We start from the raw sequence: 22,410 nt of genomic DNA, 5'->3' as shown, positions 1-22,410 counted from the left end.
TTACGGCCGGGTCGGCGAGAAGCTTACCGGTAAAGCGCCGATCAATCAGGGCCGGAATGGCCGGAGGCGGTGTAGAACGAAAGGAGTCGCCGGCCGGCACTTCGGAAATGAAGTCTCACTTCCTGGTACCCGTATTACATGGGAGAGCGCAGAAGGAATGCCTTCGAAGGCACTCGAGCAAATCATTGTCATATGAAGGCTGTCCACCCGCATGGTACGTCGTTTGACAAAGTGGCACCCACATTTTTTTTGTCGATGGATCGTGCAATCGAAAAGACTGGTAAGTGGGAGTCAGTAGCTATTCATTGGATCGAGATTCGATGAGTCCCGCAGGTGTTCACCCACTTGATCCGCCTTAGCGAGATGGAAGTTCATTTACCGACGGCTCGGTGATCTTCACGATGAAAATCAAGCGATAAATCGCTTCTTTTTTCCATGATAAGTTCCTATGCGCAATATTTTATGTTGATATTTTTTTCCATAAATTGCGTTTGAAGCTGAAATTATTACATTCAGGCCAGAGAGTCAAATTTATTTGGAGTTTCTACATCCACGCGCTTATCTGTCCCCTGCTGCAATGATAAAATTCACTAATAAAACAAATAGATAAGAAATAACCCTCATTGTTTGTTAACAACAACAAGCTGTTTTATCAAGAGGCAACTTTCAAATGTTTTGTCTTCTGGCCTAGAGAGGGTCTCACAGACAACTTAACCACCGTAACGACGTATATTTTGAGGTATCATGCATGCGAGCTGTTATGTGACTGTCATTCTACGCGTGCCTAGTGAAAGGTGGCGAGTTCGATTTTTTGCCGCATTTCTACGGAGCAACACCGGAACGCGAAGAACGCAGCCATGTAGTTTTCTCAAGTTTCGTCCTAGAATACCCCATTGTTCAATTGACGAATTACAGTGCTTCATCAGCAGCAGTATGTGGCCTACCAATGAATAACTGTATTATAGCAGCCAGTCGTATAGAAGGAAGATATTTCGAACTGGAATAGACGTTGCACCAGTTGCAGTTTGATTACCTCATAGTTTGACAAAGAACAAAGAAGCGTTTCTGCTCCTGACTGCTACAATATTTCAGACTTCGTTTCATCCGGTCACAATGTTCAGTTTCACTTTTTTCTTTCAATATTCATTCATTCATTCATTCATTCATTCTTAGTTTTTTTCTGAAATGAGAAAAGGAGGGGACAGGACAGAAAGTCGCGCAACGGCTTGTCAAAGGTACCAGCTTCCTTACTCGTCAGTGCCGAGAACTGTAATAAATTAATGTATTAGAGCACTTAGAACGGTATACAATTATTCAAAAGTGAATATTGTAAAATACTTAGCAAGAATAAGTAGCCGCACTTCCGCTAATTAACATAACACTACTTTATTATGGATTCACCATGCACATAAAACTTAGTAGACGCATAAGTACGCTAGTACATTGCAAAGATATGAATTGCGTTCTTATCTTACCAAAAGAACTGCTAATAATGAAGCGCAACTTTGCCATGTGAACTAAGAACATGACAAACATTTCTCTTTAAACTAAACGAACACGAACATTTTTCTTTAACGAACACGAACATTTCTCTTTAAACTAAAGCCGGAGTTTGGGTAACTAGATACTGCCCATATGACCAGGACTGTATCGATTGTGTCCGCACTGTCCTGAAAGTCGTTCGATGATAAAAAAAAAACGACGAGGCCACAACTTGGACGATTGCAAAGAAGAATATAAAAAAAACAGGAAGTTTTGCCAATATTCAGCTAGAAATTTACACTTCCTTTAAAGATCTAGCACACGTGTAAATTTGTTCGACAGAATTTCGAGATTTTGCAAGTATGGTAGTCGGAGTCAGGGCACCGTTTGCTCTTATTTTCACAATTTTGGTCTTTCATTAGTTTACACGAAAGTTTCTGCTACTGAAAAGTGCAAGACAAGGGAAACATTAGAAAAATTTACAAACCTTGCAGCCGAAACATGAAAATTCATCAGAACTTTCTTCGATACTTTCATGCAATTTTACCGGAAGGCTTCGGATTGAAAATGTGTACTTCTTTGCAGTTATTTTACTCCAGAAGTTCACAGGAAAGAGACGTCGTTGATGAAATGAAAATGAAAACCAAAAACAAAGTTTCACCAGTTATCACTTCACCGACTCTCCTGATTGCTAGCGACAGAATTTAAAACTTTGTTCGAGCAAGTTCTGTCCTAAGAGGGCGCAGAAATCAGTGGTACGCGAAGTTTCTCATAGAGTTTAACTTTAGAAGGCAAATAAAAGAAACAGCAATGCATCTGCAGAAAGATCAAGAAAGAAAAATAAGTAAAATGACATGCTCTTAGCAACAACGTCAGCCCCCTAAGGATATGCTGAGATCCACGCGCCTTGATGAACGTGCCACGGGTTCTAATCTCGACTCGCAGAAAAAAATATAAGAATACCACCGTTACTCATGAAAAAAGCATTACTCGGATGCGTCTTGTGGTTGTATGCTATCTCTGTAGTACTAGAAGATTGGTTTCTATCATAGCAGAATGATTAGGGGCCATTAACTATACCCTGGCGTTGTATATGAAGCCTTCAGTGAGAAAAAAAATTGCATCGTGAGTAAGAATTGATGACTTTGAGTCGAAGAACGTAGCTGCACTAGATGAGCGCTCGCTCATTCTAATTTATATGCAAGTGGTGGGATACCAATATTGATACTAACGAGTGAAAATCCTAATAAAACCGTAAGACATGTACACACACACACACACACACACACACACACACACACACACACACACACACACACACACACACACACACACACACACACACACACACACACACACACGCACGCACGCACACGCACACGCACACGCACACGCACACACACACACACGCACACACACACACAAAATCTGCATGTGGAAGTAATCCCATTCCCAAAGCTTTTCCGTGTACTCTATGGGCTCCGTCTTTTAGGGGACAGTTAAATCATGCCGCTAGTAGGAGAAAACCTGTGTGTGAAACGTCGGCTGTTTCAAGCTTTCGCAGAAAACCCAGTGCGTCATAATTCATCATTATGCGACTTAGAGAAGTACCCAGTCAGTGAGCCAATACGCGGTATATGCAGCTGCACGTTTTGTTGATCGTCTTCTTACTGATAAGAATGACTAGTTATTTCTGCGTGTTTTGTAATAATGAGCTTTTAAACACCGCACTTGTAGCGCAGTTCACATGGTGGAAATCCCGGTGCATTGTACGCTTCTATGAACATCTTGATTTCAGCAGCGCACTGTGCGACGAGGACTAGGAAGAATGGATCTTTACATGCGTTCACGCGATTGGTCGCACTGTATAACTCCTGTGTAGCTTTGTTTTAAAAGTTTTAAAACACTGACATGGCTCTTTAACGAAGCAAGTGACTGCCATGCAGTCTGCCTGGTTTCGATTACGGCTCTGAGAAATTACTTTCAGCATTTTTATCAATCACAATTTCTCGTTCACAAGCAACGCCACTATTTCACCCACAACTAATGACGCGCACGCTGGCACTGACGCCGTGACACCGACTTGAGAGATAAAAGTTAGGATGTAGAAAGTATATGCTTAGACAGTGTCGCTAATTTTCGTAGACACATCGTAAAGCGGCACCACTGACGTGAATTTATGTGTGGACATAAAACAAACATTACCAACCACAAAATTTGCGAAGCAAGTTCAACGTTTCTCCAGAATTACGATGTGCCCTGGCATTCCAATTTTAGGCTCTTACTCGAATGCTCTGAGAGGTTCGTACGCAGCTTTGCCTTGTACAGATACAAGCTGCACGGACACTAAACGTTTTCCGAGACTCAGGAATTCATAAACTCATTTCTCGACTGCACACGCACTAACACGAGAAAATTTCAGTTAGTAACAGTATACGGACGCCTGTTGTGGAATCAGTACTTAGCCATAACATTTATAGTCTACTAACGCCATTTGAAGTTGGACATCGTTGCAGGTACACCTTGTTCTTTCACATATGAAAAGAAAGCACTGAAGAAACATCCTGAAGATGGCCTCCACCAAATCGCATAGAACGTCGTTTTCGTGAAAGCTTTTGTGTGTTTTTACTAGACAGGTGGCATATTTCGCATGCATATTTCCAGGGCCCTCTACTGACGCGCATTCCTCCAGCTCGAAGGATTTGTTTTACAGTGGCATGCACCTCCACGTTTCGCTTTCTTTCCTTCTTCGGGGAAAGAATTGCGACGTTAGTTTTCAAGGTGTAGAGCCTGGGTATCTCTCAGGAACTGTACAAGCATAAAAAGGAGTTCTAGACACCAGACAGCAATATTATTGTTGGTCTTGTTCCGAGCAGTGGGGAAATTGCGCGAGATAGGGAAAGCACCATACAGACCATAATGCATACTTCACTGGGAGGTTTTTAGATGCGGAGCATCTTATACTCGCGCCTTGTAGTGCGCCGTCCGCGCCGTCCGCGCCGTCCGCACCGCTTCTCGAACATTCGACAGCTGACGCGCGCGCATGCGCCGTCGCGCCGTCGCCCACTCTTCCACCATCTGTGCATCCCTTCCTCCTCTACACACCGCGCGCGCTTCACTCCTCCACCATCTGTGCACCCTTCCTCCTCTACACACCGCGTTCGACATCTACAATTCTCCTGATTCTCCAGTGGACGCGCATGTGGCGTCGCGCTTCGAGAACATTCAACAGCTGACAGTGCATGCGCCGTCGTGCTGTATATATACTCAAGGTCGGCGCTCGCTCGCTCAGTTGCCGCTCGTCGGTTGGTTTGTACGGCGCGTCGACGTCCAAGGTCGCGGTGAAATGAATTCCAACGAATCCACAAACACAATGATCGACGTCCCTTCGACCAGCGCCGCCCTTTCGCATACGTGTGTACGTGTTCACTCATTTAACACCCCCTCCTACAACCACGTTAACCAATTTAGCCATCGACCCAAGTAAGTCGCAATTTAACACCCCATTTCACAACCACGTTAACCAATTTAGCCATCGACCCAAGTAAGTCGCACTTTAACACCCCGTTAACCAATTATATGGTCCGCATCCTCCTCAGTGTTCCCCCGAGGGAAGCTGCGGGCAATTTTTTGTTTTTGTTTTTATGTACCTTTAATTGTGTTGTCCATGGCCGACACTCTATCGCTTCATCAGGTCGCCCGATCCTGCTCTTTCAATCATTGGTAATAAAATATATACAGAACTCCTAATAATAAGTCATATATCTGTTAGTAGCATCGCAGTGTTCCCAAGTCATTGCGTTCCGGTGTTTATCGTCACGCAAAGCTTAAAATGCCGAATTATTAGGTGGGCTTACTCGAGAAATACCGTGAAAACTTGGTGCAATATGCTCAATAGTCTTTTCCAGGGTATCTTGGCACAAAAGGTAATGTACCTAAACCTTTCGTATGTTTCTATATTGCTCATTATTATTACATTTCCCTTTTTTTCTCAACTCGCCTTCCTGAATTGATTGCATACGATGGCTGTTATGAGGTCGAGTAGAAAATTCAATCTTAAAAGTGTTGCGCTTGTAAACATGGAGAAAAAAAAACTTCCGGGTGGCTACCCTACACCGTATGATTAAAGAAGGGGAAAAAATAATTGCAGAAATGATGGAAGAGAAGAAGCATAAGAAGAGAGAGATCAGGGACTAGAAAGATACACAACGGAAACATCAGCGCAGTAAACTACTATTGCCGCCTACTTTCACCGCACAATGATCGTTTCTACCCAAGCGATCAGCAGTACTCTCGCAAAATATTTGCGCATGTAATTTAGATGCACGCCAAAGAAATGTCTGTTCTAAGCAAGAAAATGGGACGAAAAACATCAAAATTATTAGGAAGAATTTTCACGGGGAAGCCTCATCGAAGTAAAAAAAAAAGCCCATAATTTCACGCTATTTTTCATGTGGTCTGTGCGCTCACGTTTTAATACAATCGATCCCTTCGAACTAGCTCTATCTCCTGTCTCTTCAATTTACGCGTGCCACGCAATCTGTTGGAGTGGATAGAATTATTTGGGTATCTGAATGAATAAACTTGTCCCATTATTACGCCTTTCGACTCGCTACCATGGCATCTAACCACATAGATTGAACGAGGTCCGCCTCATTTATCTGAACCAGGTTTCCATCTCATATGATGTAAAGTGGGCTGCACTCAACTTCTGTCTGGACTGAGAAGCCCGCCTGACTGGTGGCTGGTGAATAGCGGCCGTGCTGGGTGTACGTTGAGATCGCGCCTCTGGAGATTTATAAGGAAGTCCGAGTGATGAGCCCACACACATAGGCTTGGTAGGCAAAGGGGGTTTAGAGCTCCAGACGGCATAAACATAGTGACAACGATGCGGAAGGCCATTACCATGAAAACTATGGAACGCATGTGGAAGGCGAACGACGGCAGCTGTTGCGGAACCCGGTGGTAGAGAAAGTGCAGCCCAGCGGCGCAAAGTTCGTACTGACCAAGGAGACGACAATAAATAGGGCAGTGGTCACGTACGGCAATGCTGGTGCCTCTGTGGACAATGTGTCGCCATAGATTTTCGGGCAGGGACGCCAGCTTAAAACAAATGCGTACGTGACATAGCCTCAGCACATCTTCGCAGTTCCTTTCTTTCTTTCTTTCTTTCTTTCTTTCTTTCTTTCTTTCTTTCTTTCTTTCTTTCTTTCTTTCTTTCTTTCTTTCTTTCTTTCTTTCTTTCTTTCTTTCTTTCTTTCTTTCCTTCCTTCTTTCTTTCTTTCTTTCTTTCTTTATTTCTTCCTTTCTTTCTTTCTCTCTTTCTTTCTTTCTTTCTTTTTTCCTTCCTTCTTTCTTTCTTTCTTTCTTTCTTCCTTTATTCATTTGTTTCGACAAGTTATGGTTGCAGTAGTTTTATTATTGCAAAATGCAAATAAAAACGCATAAGTACTTTTTTTCCAGTTGCAGTAGATAATAAAAGAACAGCGTCTCCGTACTGCTGAAACTCTATGGTTCATATAAGCTAGTATCTTTATCACTTGATGTAATGTAAAAGAGAAGTTAGCCTCCACATTTTTTTTTATTTACGCAAATATTTTTGAGCGTTTGAACTTTTTGGCAGATCAGTAGTGTTTAGGCACGTACTAAAGCATGTTAAAGCGTGTCTTTGCCTAATACATTTTCGCAGTCTGGACAGAGGCAGCCGTTGTGATAAGAAACAGAAGCTTCGTTTTATTGTCAAAAATACTTCGTCAGCACAATCTGCACATGGTAGTTTGTGGTGCCTAATAAGAGATAGCACAATTAAGCAGGTCGATCGCACCAGTTTTCTTTGTCGCATGATTGATGAAGAAGACACTATATAATACCAAAACGCACAAAGACTATTATTATATGACCGCAATTTTACAGCGTATATCAACTGAAGTATCACGAAAAACAATATCGGTAGATATACGGTATAGTTAATGAAGGAAGTGCTATTAGAGGCAAAAATGAAGTAAAACTGCCTTCACTCCTACCAGCCATTTTTGGTATAATCGCGTACCTCCATTGCTTTGCTTTATTACTTTTTGGAAGAAAGCAGCACACGCATTCACTACCCTATTTATCTTCCTAGCATCCGGATATTTGGAGATCCTACAACCGTTTCTGCTCTTTAGCTCCACGCATTTAAACGGTAGTTGGCTGTGGAGAAGGTAATCTCCCGGTTTCTTTTTGTTTAGATCCGATTTTCTTTTTTTTGCTTCTTTATTTATTTTTTATTTTCAAATACTGTTGGCCGTAATGGCCGTACCAGGATGGGTACAGTAAACATAAAACAAAGACAAGTACAACGTATTGTAATGAAGACAGAATTGAAATATACACAAATGAAAAATATATAAACGCCGGTAATAAAAACGTACATACATATATTGTCATGGTGGTATAGTATGCAATATGAAGTAACTACGCGATGTATTTTCGAACAACATGGCAATATATGTGCAATACTATAGCAACGCTCAATGTTCACCACATATATTTAATGCAGTTTTCAAAGCTTTCTATGCTCTTCGAATTCAGTACCGCCACTGGCAACGGATTCCACTCTTTTATATTTTGTGAAAAAAAGGGATGCGCGTACACATCAAGATTGCATTTAGGAACCGAATACACAAATTGATTGCAAGATCTAACATTGCTGGATCACGTCATATCACATTGTTTTAAAGTGAGTGTTTTATCTCTATTCACCATATGATCACTAACATACGTGCATGGGTAGACGATTAGATCTAAGTTTCAAACAAATGCATTTTTCTTAGAAGATCAGCAAATAAACGTTGAATCGCAGTGAATATTTCTGAGGTGGCGTTTTCTTCGATGGCAGAAGACTTGCTTCACGCAATATTCAAGAAAAAAAAAACTTCCAAATTATATCTTAAGTCATACATCTTCAGAGTATGCGAATATGAACTTGCTCGCATGGCTAATGTGAAGAAAGGGTATTTAATGTTAGAATTCGTGGAGTCTTATACAATAGTACTGTCACAGAACGAGCGCTAAACAAGAGCGCGCCGCCAAATCCTTGCGACAACGGGCGGCAGAAACGCCGCGAGGTAAAAAGAAAAAAAAAAGAAAGCAAACATCCAGGGCTCCCGGGCGCGCGCTCTCCCCGCAGAAGCACGGCTTCGCAGACGATCCTCCTCACCCCACATCTGCGGCCCAGCAAGACCGCGATTTCTCTCGAACGAACGGGGCGGGGTCAGACCGAGCTGAGTCATCCGACGCGGAGGGCAGACAAACCGTCTCGCCTCTCCCCAGCCTTCGCTGCGTATCGCGCCTACGAAATGACGAGAAAGATCTGGAAAGTCGCGCGCAAGGTATTTAACCGAGCAGCCGAGACGAGAAATCAGGAGAAGACGGAACGTTAGCGCCGGAGCGCGTAGGAATTCCGCCGTGTAGTCGGCGAAGGTTCTGCCCGTAGTGACAGAACAGGAGGTGACGGAAGTTAACGCCAGGGCGCGTAGGAATTCCGCCGTGTAGTCGGCGAAGGTTCTGCCCGTAGTGACAGAACAGGAGGAGACGGAAGTGAGCGCCAGAGTGCGTAGAGAGTCCGCCGTGTAGTCGGCGAAGTTTGTGGTCCGTAGGGACGGCTCGAGCTACAGGCAAGAGCGTGGGTTTACCGCTATCGAGCGAAGACGCGGGCAACAGCTGCGTGTGTGAAGCCGACGGATTTCCGGCGAAGAAGTTGAAGTTTGAAGAGTGGCCAATTGAAGACGGGAGGTTTCCTGGAAGAGAACTTCGAGAGCTGCGGAACGACAACAACGCTGGACTTTGAGTGAGTGATTCTCGGAAGAGTATCATTCAGACTTTTGTTCCAAGGACTTTGGACTGAATAGGTTTTATATCTCTTTAGTCTTTAAGTGTCTTGGTCGGTCAGTGCATGCGACTGCATTGTAGTGCGTATTGTTGTCTGTGTCCGTTGTTTCAAGTGTGGTTGATTGTACTGTGTAGTACATTGTCTGTTTGGTGACGTATTGTATGTAACTATTGTGGAGTGTGCATACGTGTGTATTGTTTTTGATCTGCCGTTAATGAGAATATAATTTTGTTTGTTTATCAACTCTCGGCTCTGTCTTGTTCTTTGGACCACAGCCGGCGTCCGCTGGCGCACCAATAAGGACCACTTCTAAATTGTCCACGCTTTCGTGGTGCGGTTCGGGGGGCCGATACTTCGGCTCTTGGAATTAGCCCGGCGATCGCCTCCCTAATAAACGGGACAGGTGTGACAAGTACTTAGAGGAGAATATGGCGCTAGTGTGCACGCGAACTCCTTCAGCGGCGTTTGCACCCCCCATGGGAATTATGGGAGGTACAGGCTTCAGATCTGCTTGGGATGGCTTAGGTTCTTGAGATTTGCGACGCTTCTTTGCCGAATGTAAAACAAAGTGATATGAAGTTATAAACAAAGTGATATGTTATACAAAGTTATAAAAAGTGATATGAAGTTAGAAAGTGATATGAAGTCGCTTTGTTCTTTTATACGTAAACCTTACTCCAAAATGTTTGCGTGGCCATGAGCTAGAAGTAAAACCTGGCCATATTTGCCCACCAGGGTATGCATTGCTCTGCCATTGCGGTCTATATTGGCATTAAAATATAAAAATTTATTTTATCACAACACTTGAAAACAAACATGCTTGCTTTGCCTCGAGAATACGCTATATATATTGATGAAAATATTTTATAAGGCTAATTGCTCAGGTGAATTGGAAGCTATTCATCGTTACGTTATGGTGCACAGCTTATAAGACGAACACTTGGGATGAAGGACTAGACAGACGGGACACAAGCGCGAACTTTCAACTGAGCGTTTTGAACGGACACATGATGCTTTTATGTGGTGGCGTTGCATGGTTACAAATTAAAGAAAGGAAGAAAAAAGATACAAGATCAAAAACAGATAACCAAAAGGAAATACAAAAATTTTTAAACAGTGCGATTCCATTGAAAATTAGTGGCTGTGACCACTAGATCTAGTGGCTAAGGTACTCAGCTGCTGACCCGCAGGTCACGGGATCGAATCCCGGCTGCGGCGGCTGCATTTCTGATGGAGACGGAAACACTGTAGGTCCGTGTGATCAGATTCGGGTGCACGTTAAAGAACCACAGGTGGTCGAAATCTCCGGAGCCCTCCACTACGGCGTCTCTCATAATCATAAGGTGGTTTTGGGACGTTAAACCCCACATATCAATCAAATCAAATGATTATTGTGCCTAGAGCGACCACCACGGTTTCACGGAAATACGGCTGGCATCCGCAATCTCGACAATTCAAGCAACTTTGCACGTGAGCTTGCACTGATTTATGCACACTTTTGTTGTGCTGCCGAAGCCTTTATAGAGACACCTGCCCGTCTGGCCATCGTATTTGTTTCCACACATGCGTGAAATCTTGTACACCACTTTTTTAACATATGTTCAACCCAGAAACACGGTGCCTAACTTTAGCGCGTTTTCGTCATCAAGAGCGAGATGGCGTGACAAGCTCGCGTTGAGTGAAGTCCCTGGATATTCTCTATTAAGGGACTTTAGCGTTGAATGCTCTCTGAAGGCTATCGCTTGTCGCGTTTCGGTAAGCACCGCCTCCATAGAGCCTGGTCTCTATTGCGCGCGCCCTTACCAGACTCGTGATTCGTAGGAGCACAAAGGTCAGAAATAAATAGTCAACTTTGAGCGCAAATCACGACCACATGGAAGAAGAAAACACATATACAGGACGGTCATTTCGCTTGCTGCTGTATATAGCCACGCTTGCGAAAGGAGCATACTGCTCACACACGAAGAAGTAAGAATATTTACAGTTGTCCGGGCTATATAGTCTTGTGTATACATATGTGTGTTGATTTCGTGCGTCTATTTTAGGCTTAAGCAGCGTGCCTTATTAAAGTGTTGAGCTTTGACAGTTGTTTTTCCATGCTCGTGCTGTATATGCACGTTTGATGCGTTCTTTCTGCCTTGGGTGTCCGCTGCAAGCTTCGAGTTACTTGCCGTTCATCGCGTGACATTTGAATTGCTGTAGTGTTCATTTCTTTGCATTCTTGGCTAAACAATGCACAATAAACGATCAAATATCTCTGGGAGGAAACGTTTCACTTTCGTTATACGAATTAAAAAAAAAAGAGGTATCAACCACGTTTTTTTCTTTCTGATCGGTCATCAGAAAATTGAAGTAACGTGAGGTCATCGATAGTCAAAATGCATAGAAGCTGTATTCTCTTGACTTGCGAAACATTCATTAGAATATGAACGGTGACCCATTAACTCTGAAGCGCTAAAACAAAATTTTATATTCCTTGACAACAATAATATAAAATAGACTGCCACCTTAGCTAATATAAAAAGTATCCTCCATAAAACGGGAAAGCCAACTTCCCGTAGTATATGACATTCATACTTCCCTTCAGTTTTATCATGCTTTGGATTTTCCATATCAAAGTAGCCTCACCTACAAGTCCCGGACTTAGCGTCGAAAGCAAACTGTGTTAAAATAAAAATAAAAATAATCCCCTTGTGGAAAAAAAAAACACGAACAACTGTGTTCTAACCCATTGCGTCCACTGATATGAAGGCTATCTGCTCCGCGTAGGGGAATTCGACTCTTGTACCGCGCTTTAACTCTCCATAGTGGCAGCTTCAATCTGTTCTCTGATGCAAATTTTATTCCGGGCATCATGGACAGCGGGTAAGGACTGTATTGGCACCTTGCATGCAAGTAATCCTCGTGTGTATAGCTTGACGAACTTCTTTTTTGCCCTCAACTTTTTTTTTATTTTCTGTGTTTCTTCTTTGCTTTCTATTTCCACCCTATTTCTTTTTACCTGATGTTTTATCGCACGCCATACGCCAAGTCCCACAGCTGGATAATTGATTAAGATAATTAACTGAGTGAAGTAAGGTGAAAAGCTTCAGCTGAGTGTGTTTTTTTTCTTAAGTTGCGCGAGAGTTCAGAGCAAAAGGTAAGCGCGAATGTATGGGTGAAATAGAAATGCCGCTACACGCCGACTGGCATATATAAGAGCAATATAAACAAGGACCGTTGGTAGAGGGTGTTTGGACAATATTCTGTTGGGAAAGAAAGCAATAACAGGTGGTATGCTGAACAGAAGCTGCGTAGCATGCTACTCGACTTCTAGTGTAGTATGAGAAGATATTATAAAAATATGAACAATGCCACTCATGCAATACGGTGCAATGAGGAACTGTGAGACATGAAGGGGCTGGTTTGAGTTGGCGTGCTTTTATAAAGCCAATGCACTATGATATTAAGAAAACAGTCAGTACTGCAATTTTTCACACTTAGCTAAAATATCTTCTTTGTAGGTGGAACTTGATTCCATATGTTTGAAATATGAGCGGGACGCTATTTTTGTAAAAATTACCGCAGTAAAGGGCTATAGGACAATAGTGGAAATATGAACAAGGATACGAACGGTACAATCTTACTACTATGTGCACACATTAGAAGGTGCAATACGCTCTAAAACTTATAACAGTTCCGAACAGTTGTGAACCAATAGGTAAAATGAAGTCGCAATATAAGATAAAAGAGAAAGTGCAGCATATCAGATTTCAGGACAGCCATAATGAAGTAATATGGTTTCATTGTATCGTGTTCAGGGTAGTCCTTTCTCCTGCCTACATTTTTTAGATATTACAAAGCAGCTCACCCTACCAGTTTTAGTGAGTGATGAGGAATATAGTAAAAATCGTCTTTGTTAAAGCTGGGACCTATTCCTTGACCCTGTACTTAACGCGCGGCTATGGTTGTCCAAAACAGATGTTATCGTACGTTAGCGACACTGGAGCAGGCCCGCTACTGAATGCTTCGCTCACCTTGTGAAATACATGCTTCCGAAGTTCATCGTATGTGTTTTGTGTGCAGAGTTGTGTGAAATTGACACATGCCAAGAATACTGAAGACGCCGTACATACTAAGGTTGCTATCTTATGTGGACCAGGCAACGGTTCAGGTACCTTAGGTTATAAAAAGATTCACCAACAGATGTGCCCAGCCACAAAAAAGAGCAAGTAAACTAGGAGGGCGTATCTGCCGACCCGATCTTGACATTTTTGGTAATCTGGCTAACATAAAAGACAATTCAAATGATCACTAACTCTCATACCTAAGCCCATGGCGGTAATACACCAAGCAAAAATTGGAATGGGCGACCATTCCAAACTTGGACAGGGCCTTAATAATCATGGAAACCCGACAGCACGTCATCGCGTCATAGCCTTAGTGAAAACGTAGCGAGGAAAATGAGGACGCATCTTTCTTCATCAATCCCTGTGTGAAATTTCTGCTTCTCCTAGGATATTATGTACAAGAATAGTTGGCTTGGCGTTTTTTTCTTTGATGGACCATGCTTCCCAGCAAGAATGAAAAGCGTTAATGGCATTTCGGCAATAATTCAGAGCTTTCAAGGCGGAACTGTCAAATAATAAATAAAAATATTTGTACGGTTCCTTTCGTAATTTCCTTCGACTACTGAAACACGGAAGCCACCTTTTTTCTTCTTAGTTAATTGTACTAATACCTCCGCCCTCGAAGAAAAAGACATACTTTCTGCATTTAATGAGGTAGTTCAATGTCTTTGAGATCAGAACCAATGGAACATTCTTGCACTTATTCTGGCACTCCACATGGCAATAAGACGTTTACACGCACACCTTTCCATTTCTGCCCAGAATATATGCAGTAAAACCTCATTTCATATTTCACAATACCTAGGCGGATATGAGGAGCGTGTAGCTACGGTAGTATAGACTTGAACTTCACCACAGCCTGAGAGTTAAAACAGAATAATGATTTCTAAATAACGACACGTTATTTGGCGTCAGTGTCATGTAACAAAAATTCAGCAGTTTTGTCAACTTTTGGAGTCAGGCCTTCGCCTTCGTACAGTACTCAAGAAAGTGGGAGCAAAAAAAGTGAGGATACTATTGTCATGTGCTAATGTGTCCGAGACACATAGATGGGGTCCGAGGGGAAAGGCGAATGGCGTAGTTGTTCGCTAATTGCATTTGTCTTCATTCTTTCCTCTAAGTGGACTCAATCTCGTCCTCGTGTTCTTTCTTTTCGTGCGACGTATCAACAGAGTGAGCAAACAATGGGACAAGTGCTGTTAATGGCGCAGTCTAAGGAGTGACCCAAGGTACGTGCGATTCTGATTACAGCTTTTGGGCAGCCCCCAGGCGAACTGGACAGGGAGGTCACATCGACATTTACGGTGCAGCTATGGATGGTCATTTCGAATTTATGAGTCCATTAAGGCGGGACCAGAGAGAACGCGATGTTCTTGTGGAAAATAGCCAGAGGTACGAAGGAAACAATTCAGCAAAAAAAAAAAACGAAAAAAATGCGGAGAAGCTTGAAGCAAAAGAAACGGCTCTGCAATATTACAGATTAATAGAAAACGGCATAAAAACGAAAATGAAGTCGAACTATTTATTATGTGAGATGGCCGGCGCAGAAGAGTATAAATATGTATAATTGATTTATATGTGGTGTTTAACGTCCCAAAGCCACCATAATATCATGAGAGAGGCCGTAGTGGAGGGCTCCGGAAATTTCGACCACCAGGGGTTCTTTAACGTGCAGCCAAACCTGAGCACACGGGCCTACAGAATTTCCGCCTCCGTCGGAAGCGCAGCCGCCACAGCCGGGATTCGATCCCGGGACCTGCGGGTCAGCATCCGAGTACCTTAGCCGCTATACCACCATGGCGGGGTATATAAACGTTTATAGGAGAATGAGTTGAGAAATGTCAGTGGTGTAAATGGATTTTCCATGCTACCCTACTTTTTGCCCTTATTAAGTTTATAGCTAGAAAGATGGGCTGCTTTGTTTGCGTCCTGACGCCAAACTTTTACACTGCATTTTTGTGTAGAAACGAGGCGGGACTAGTAAAGCTTCTGCTACGTTTCACAAACCCTAAAGAAAGCCGAGCTGGACAACCCTGAAGTCTAAACTACTTGCTTGTAGATTGTGTCTCGGCTTTCAGTTGGTGGTGCTTGGTAGTTCTTGAATTACTCTGAGCGGAGGCAGGTCGGAGTTAAACGAGACTCGGCTCGGATGTTTCCTTAAGTCATGGCGCACATATTTCGCGTGAAATTCGCGCGAAATGGCGCGAAATTCGAAGGTGCATTACGGGCTGCATAATTCTTCAAATGACTTGAAACTCGGTGTGTACAATTCTGTGGGCCTCCTGAGTAAATAAATATTAATCATTAAATTTCCCTTTGCAGCACATTGCTGCAGATGATGACTTAGCTGGAGACACTACCATGTTCGACGATCGTTTGACGTACCACGTTCCAGGACAAAAGTGAAAAGTATAGATATTTTCTGCGCTCGCAATAAATACAACTATAAAACTTCTGCATGCATATCAGGTCAACTATACTCCAGTGAAAAAGACTCGCACTGAAAACTTATGTTCAAACCCCCAAGAGATATACCGGGCCAATGTCGTTACAGTAGGGTCTCAATATTTTAAGGGTCTCCCCGCAGAGCCCAATACTTTTTCCGTTGTCTAATATTTTCCTGTCTTGTGTATTCAAAGTTAGCGGCTTGCCGCTATCGCTTTACATCGATTTCTTAGTGTTTTATAAAGCATTGTTGAAAACTAGTTATTTCTGTAGCGAAATCTCGATTGGTGTTTGGCGCCTATTTGTTCCCTTCCTTTTTAGTGGACCCATGGTGCTCTTGAGGTCTGCCCATGTTCTGTTGCATATCAGTTTTAGGCTTAATGAAATTTTTCTAGCAAGTTTGTACAGACCGATTTCTTTACGACCAGCTTAAGCAGCTGTGGCGTTATAAAAGTATTTTGTTTGGTCGGTGAATACGTAGTCATGGTCAATCAGTTGACGATGTCAGCAAGAACTGAGCCATGTACTTAGTGATTGCTAAATTGTTTGTATTTTAACAGCCAACTGGTTCATGGCATCCGCTAAAACTTCGCTGTGTACAATGTGTACAGGAAACTACCGTAATCAAAAGCCGGCATGCACTCTCTTCACTCTACGTAAAGTGGGGCTGCTTAAGCTATCCATAAGTTGTCGTGCAATACGCTGAACTTCTCAAGTGGTCAAGCACCGCAGGAATCAGGTGAACCCCTCTATCGAGGGCTGAAAGTGCGAGCGTTATAACAAAAACTCTGCTGGGTCAAGAGACTACGTGAAACATGTAAACGAGAAACAGGAAGACTAATAGGATAAAGAAAATGAACAGGCAGATAAACGAAGAGAAAGACATCATAAAGAGAGAAATAAAGATATCAATATATTAAAGAAAAAAGAAATTCGCGAAGCTTGCATTAAAATACGCAACACTTAAAGCAGCGCAGCTGGGCAATTCGGATGTCTAGCAAAGCAGTCAGTAACCGAGAAACAACCTAACAAAAGTCATATGGGAGCACAGCAGCTACCTAGAAGCAACCTATAGCACCACCTAGCTAAAAACCTAACTGCCGATAAACTATCTACCATATAATTGTACAGCTGCAGCGCAAAATAAAGTTGACAGTGGACGAAGGGGACAACGGGGACAAGTGCTGACTTCCAGCTATAGCAGGACCTGTTTTCTTTTTAGATGATGAGCAGCTTTTTGACTAGTCTGTGTAGCGCTGTCAGTCCGTGTCTCCGTGCCAATGCGCCGCAGTTGCTGGAACGACGCCAAGTAGGTCAAGTCGCTGCTGCGCGTTGACGTCACTCTCTCCCTCACCCGCAGCAGCTGCTGGCTTCTTCGCCAGCTCGTACATACTTCTCTCTCTCTTCACCCTCTCCACCACGTGTAACGCTTGATGGCACGTCGAGTGGAAACACTAGACAGATTCAGTTGCACTTCGCAGCAGTCCGTATACCAACGTGGCCTGCCATTGCAAATGGCTAGCAGGCTGTGTCTGTACGGCTGCTGTAGAGGCGTGACTAAGTCTGTCTACTCTTTCAGCTCGTTTATCTGCGATAAAACTTACACAAAACCCATTCCTCTTCCCGTGTCTTTGCGTTTAAAACAAGCGTTTACTCGAGTAAGTGCTACACTGAGTTCCCCTTCAAAGCGTTATTCCAGCAGTCGCGTCGATGCCCGTTTCAACGGGGCCAACGCTGTGCGCACCACTGATGCTTGGCACCTCATCGGGGTTCTCTTCGGGAAGATGGTCTATTATTTTTGTCCTGTTTCTGCGAACCACTATGAAAAAACCTCAAAAAACATACAAGACACCAACGACAAGGCGCGTTTTATAAAGAGCTTACGACGAGGACCAACCTGTCATGCTAAGAAGGACCGTCTTAACTTTTTGGTCAGATAACTCGTCTTACACGAAAAAAAAAAAAGAGCGAGATGGAGAAAGATTTTTCAGCCCTTGCTCAGGCCTGCTTTTTTTTAAAAAAAACAAATTTCTTTTCATTTTTTTTCGGTCGTTTGCGAGCGCCTACTGAACCGACGTGCTTCACCAAGAGCCTTGTTTTTTTTCGCACTAGCCTCTTTTTTAGGCATCTTAAGTATAAGCTCGGCAGCCTTAAAAAAATATGACAGAGAATGAAAAAGCACGTCAGTTCATGGCTAGGGAAAAGCGAAATACGCTTCTTGAGTGTATACAGTTCCTCTGCGAGATTCCTGAGAGGTGACCTGGGTCGAAGCACAAGAACTTGCATATGTAACAAAGTGTAGATTATATATCTAGTTGCAACAAAGTTGTGCGAAATGGCCGCAGTCTTTCTTGCACTAGAAAAGAACTTTACTATACGGGCACATCCTGACGGGCACGGTTGTAACTTTTGTTCACAGCAAGGGGGCACGTTTGAGAAAATAGTCCGCTTACGAAACCAGTGGAATGGACTGCTTCGAGACATCTAGGAAAGGACGCACATAACGTAGTTAAGCTTTTTTTCTGCCTGGCGGAGGGATACACTGGCACTCAAAGAGACAGGACAGTTGCGAAAATACCCCCGCCGTCACCTCCAGGAACTGCACGTAGAAATAGCATTTGACCTCGCAAAACAAAATGAAATGTTAGCAATGGTGGAACTTCACTTTCTATTGCTGTAAACAACCTTTTTTTTGTGACTTAACACCGGCTGCATAAAACACTGGTTGTTACGCGCAAGCGATTGCTTTTACAACATGTCTTCGTACACCCTACCGAAGTAAAAGTATTTAAGCTACATCTCCATTGAGTTAATTTGCCAGTATACAGTGAAACTGAAGTTTGAAAATAGTGTTAACGTCATGATCACTTATTGGCTGCATGCGGTTATGAGGTATCAGCAAAAAAAAATCTTTTGCAGAAAATTTAGCAGCACACTTCGAGTTTAGGAGTGCTTTTTTTTTCTAGGATAAATTTTTCTGCCCGGACAAGATGAACAAACGCCACAAGGACATCACCTATCTATTTTTTAAAAAGGGAGGAGTGAAGGGCTTGTTAAAAAGTAACGAAACAGAATATTACCGATACGACACTTTCCGAAATTTTGTACTTGTACGAACACCTCCACATTCGCCAGGTGCCCACTCTCGTTTCTTTGTGAGATTGAAAACAGAGGTTCTGAGCACTTGCCAACGCGCACTTAATGATTCTCGAGAAAAAGAACAAAGTTCAACAAATTCGTCAGAAGCAGACAATGTGAACCATCCTGCCCCACAACCCACTGAGTCGAAATCGTCTTCTTTGATGGGTTTGGCAGGGCTGTATAGAGAAGAATGCAGAGCAGCTTGATCGATTGTGACAAGACCAGACAGCGAAACCGGCCGTCTGTTTTTACAATGACAGAATAAATACAGATCTTACTAGTTGTTTTTTTAGCTGAATAAATGGCGTTGAGTCTGTCAAGAAGAAGATAGCGAGTCCGCAGAGTAGATACTATGTACGCGGGGAAAGCTAGTGGGGCACCTCTTTCCAGCTAGAGACTTTCAGGAAATGTTGTCTTTCCTTTTTTGTTTGATATTTTTTTCTACAGCCCCCATTTCTGGTATATGTTCATAAAGAGGGGTTTTTGCGAACGTGTGTGGTGTGGTGTGGCGTGAAAAACTTCGTTGAGGTCATGCATAGGTTCTCTCATCTCGCAGCAGGCTACTGCCTTGTAGGAACCGCAAGGCCAAGGCGCTCTGGCCCTATCGCGGGCCCTCTCAGCAGCCAGAAAGTGATGTCGCAGGCTAATTTACTGTTCCGCCGTGACATATTTTATCATATTGCCAAAGAACAAGAGTATGCCGAGAAAAACACTTAGGCAAACATTCGCATGCTGTCTCTGTACCCCTACATAAATATTCACGCTTAAGAAGAGAGCGCTACATAAATGCGCAACCTCCTCCTCCATACCTTACTGCAAAATGCTCTAAATCGAGCTTGCTATTGAGACTGCACACCTAAGTTTGCTTTTATTAGTGTGTTCATCGATACATTCACATAAACTTCATAAAGAAAATAACAGATGCGGTCAGGAAACACTTCCTCGTACGAAAAGTTGTAGTCTTACAGCAGCTGCTATAAGGAGAATGGCTTCAGGTGTGGCCTATGATGTAGACACAACCTACTCCTGGCCGCGACTGCGGGAATAGAGATATATAATACTTCTAGCAAAGCTATTTGCTTCTCTGTGCTCTATTACCTCTTGAAAATTGCTAAGCGTTGATCAAGAAAAAAAAATCACAAGCAGCAATGTTGCTAGTTGAAGTGATCTGCAAACGCCCCGTCAGAATATATATTTTGTTCTTACTTCGTACAGGCACGTTTACTGAAGAAATTATAAAATGTAATTCACGACCTTTCTTATTGCGCCTATAAGTACCTCATGTCTAATTTGTGTAAGTGTAATTGCTATGTCTAAACTGTATATTATTAACAACTGACTTTGCAATAGATGAAACGTTTCTCCTCAAAGGTTACTCTCGCCTGCATTAGTGTTTCGGTTGTAAATATCAGCATCGAAGCAAGAACGCGATATATTTATTGGCAAGCAAACATTTGAGTGAACGTATTCCTGTTCGTTATTAGAGCCTAGAGGAGGTGAAGTTATGAAAGGCCTCATTTGAATTGAATTGCATCTATATATCTATGCTTCATGCTTATAATTAGGTAATTGCGAAACGGCATATACAGTGGTAGGCAAGACTTTAATGTAGATAGCGAAGACAGTAAGCGTGCATTAGTCTAATTTTGTGCACTGAATAACTTGTGACATCTAGGCAGCACCAGAGTCGTAGTCATACAAAGTGCATGATCGTGTATAATGGCTTCTGTTCATTATTGGCAAGTACTCAAAGCAACATTAAAAAATGGCTTAATCTCGACTAGTTGATGTCGGGTAAACGAAGTCATTTTAGGCTCAGATTTATGGAGGAGTAATTGAGAAACTGGGGACACGCGTTGGAGATTTCGAAACGCAAACGTTTCTTTTATCTTGTCATACGTGAGCATCGTTTCGTTAATCTAGATAACATAATTCAAAGCCGGTTGATGTCCTTTTGTACGGGCGAAGTTCACAATTTCTGAGTTGCCTTACCATCATCTAGAGTTTTCCATCGGGCACCGACAAAGGAAACCTATCTGCTCCAATGACGGCTCACATGCGTCTGCGTGCCTTGTAGGTGCACAGCTGGATAGATAAGCTCGACAACTAGTCTGTATTATCATTTTTGTGTGTGTGTGAGTGAGTTCGAGGCTGCTGACTCTGGGGTTATGGTGGGTTATTCGGGCTAAGCTAAACGAAAACCTATGATAACTGGGAGTTAGTACGGAGTTTTCAAATGAGATATGCGGGTCCCACAGTTCAGCGACGAAATGAGATTGCATGCCTACCCACAGAGATCAAGAACAACGCATCGAGGACGTATGCCATGTTTTGTCTTGTTTTTTTTGTTTTCTTCGTAAAGTTCGCTAGACACTCGCGTTTTGATTGACTGAGATGAAATTCCGTATGGAAAACCACTCTTGCCTTTTGGGCGTCTACACAGGCACGGTACTGACAACATTGACAAAGCGGGAAAATATAATTAAACTTTTTAGGAGTCCACGAACGCACAATTCTTCGGAGATGTAAACATGTACAATTGTTTTACATTCGCAAAATGATGTTGCTCGAAATGTGAAAACACTTGACGAAAGCAAAAGCTCGACCAGCCGATTTTCTTTTCGCTGTAAACCAGAAGAAAGAAAAAGAACTAAGCTTTTACTGGCAGTAAGGTGTAAAGTTTTTTTTAAAGGTCATTTCCCAACGTTTATTTCTAACCAAGTAAGCCTAACGACAAATAAGCAGAAGAAAACACAAACCTTCTTTTGTAAGAGTACCGAGAAAAGAGTGATTTCTCTACTCTTGCATTTCTATCTTCTTGACAGGAAGTTGTGCTAGAACAAAGGTAGTCATTTGAAAAGACTAGCTGTGCAAAGACAAATACCACCGAAAGATGCCACTACTCCCCTCTTCAGTTCTTAGTTTGTGTTTCTTGTTTTGTCTTCTGTCTTGTGCCGAGTACTTGCACGTCCACTCTTCTAACGTCACCTGGCGAGTGTGATTTTCATACCCTTCTTTCACGCTTGCTGAAATTGTTTCTTCGTCTGGATAAAATGGTGATCGAGGTTATACGTATTCCTTGTGTATCTTTGTTCAAGCTTGTGTTACCTGTCATTTTCTTTTTATATCAAGAACAATAAATCCATTTGAACATCTCACAAACAAAGTACGAAATCTAGCGCAGGAGAACTGGTCTTCATTTTCTGCTATTCTTCGTATCACTACCTGAAGGAAATTCATATTATGTGATTTTTTTGCCGGCTTGAGTGACTTGCGGGAATGACATCTCGTAGCCATTCTATGCGTAATTGTTATCGCTATGATTTTAAAGAAATTCGTAGTTCGCAAAAAAAAAGCAGCCGA

The 22,410-nt window shown here is 42.7% G+C and overlaps 1 long non-coding RNA gene across 1 annotated transcript; it reads left to right on the top strand.

The window, feature by feature from the left end:
* The first annotated feature begins 8,525 nt into the window (after window positions 1–8,525).
* On the top strand, window positions 8,526–9,595 carry LOC142771294 (uncharacterized). The gene is made up of 2 exons (XR_012885861.1): window positions 8,526–8,970; window positions 9,052–9,595. It is a non-coding gene; the product is annotated as an uncharacterized LOC142771294 (long non-coding RNA).
* Window positions 9,596–22,410: the final 12,815 nt, after the last annotated feature.

The sequence above is a fragment of the Rhipicephalus microplus genome, chromosome 9, assembly GCF_043290135.1.
Source record: "Rhipicephalus microplus isolate Deutch F79 chromosome 9, USDA_Rmic, whole genome shotgun sequence".
In the NCBI taxonomy this organism is placed as follows: Eukaryota; Metazoa; Arthropoda; class Arachnida; order Ixodida; family Ixodidae; genus Rhipicephalus; species Rhipicephalus microplus.
This window is presented reverse-complemented; position numbering and strand designations above follow the sequence as displayed.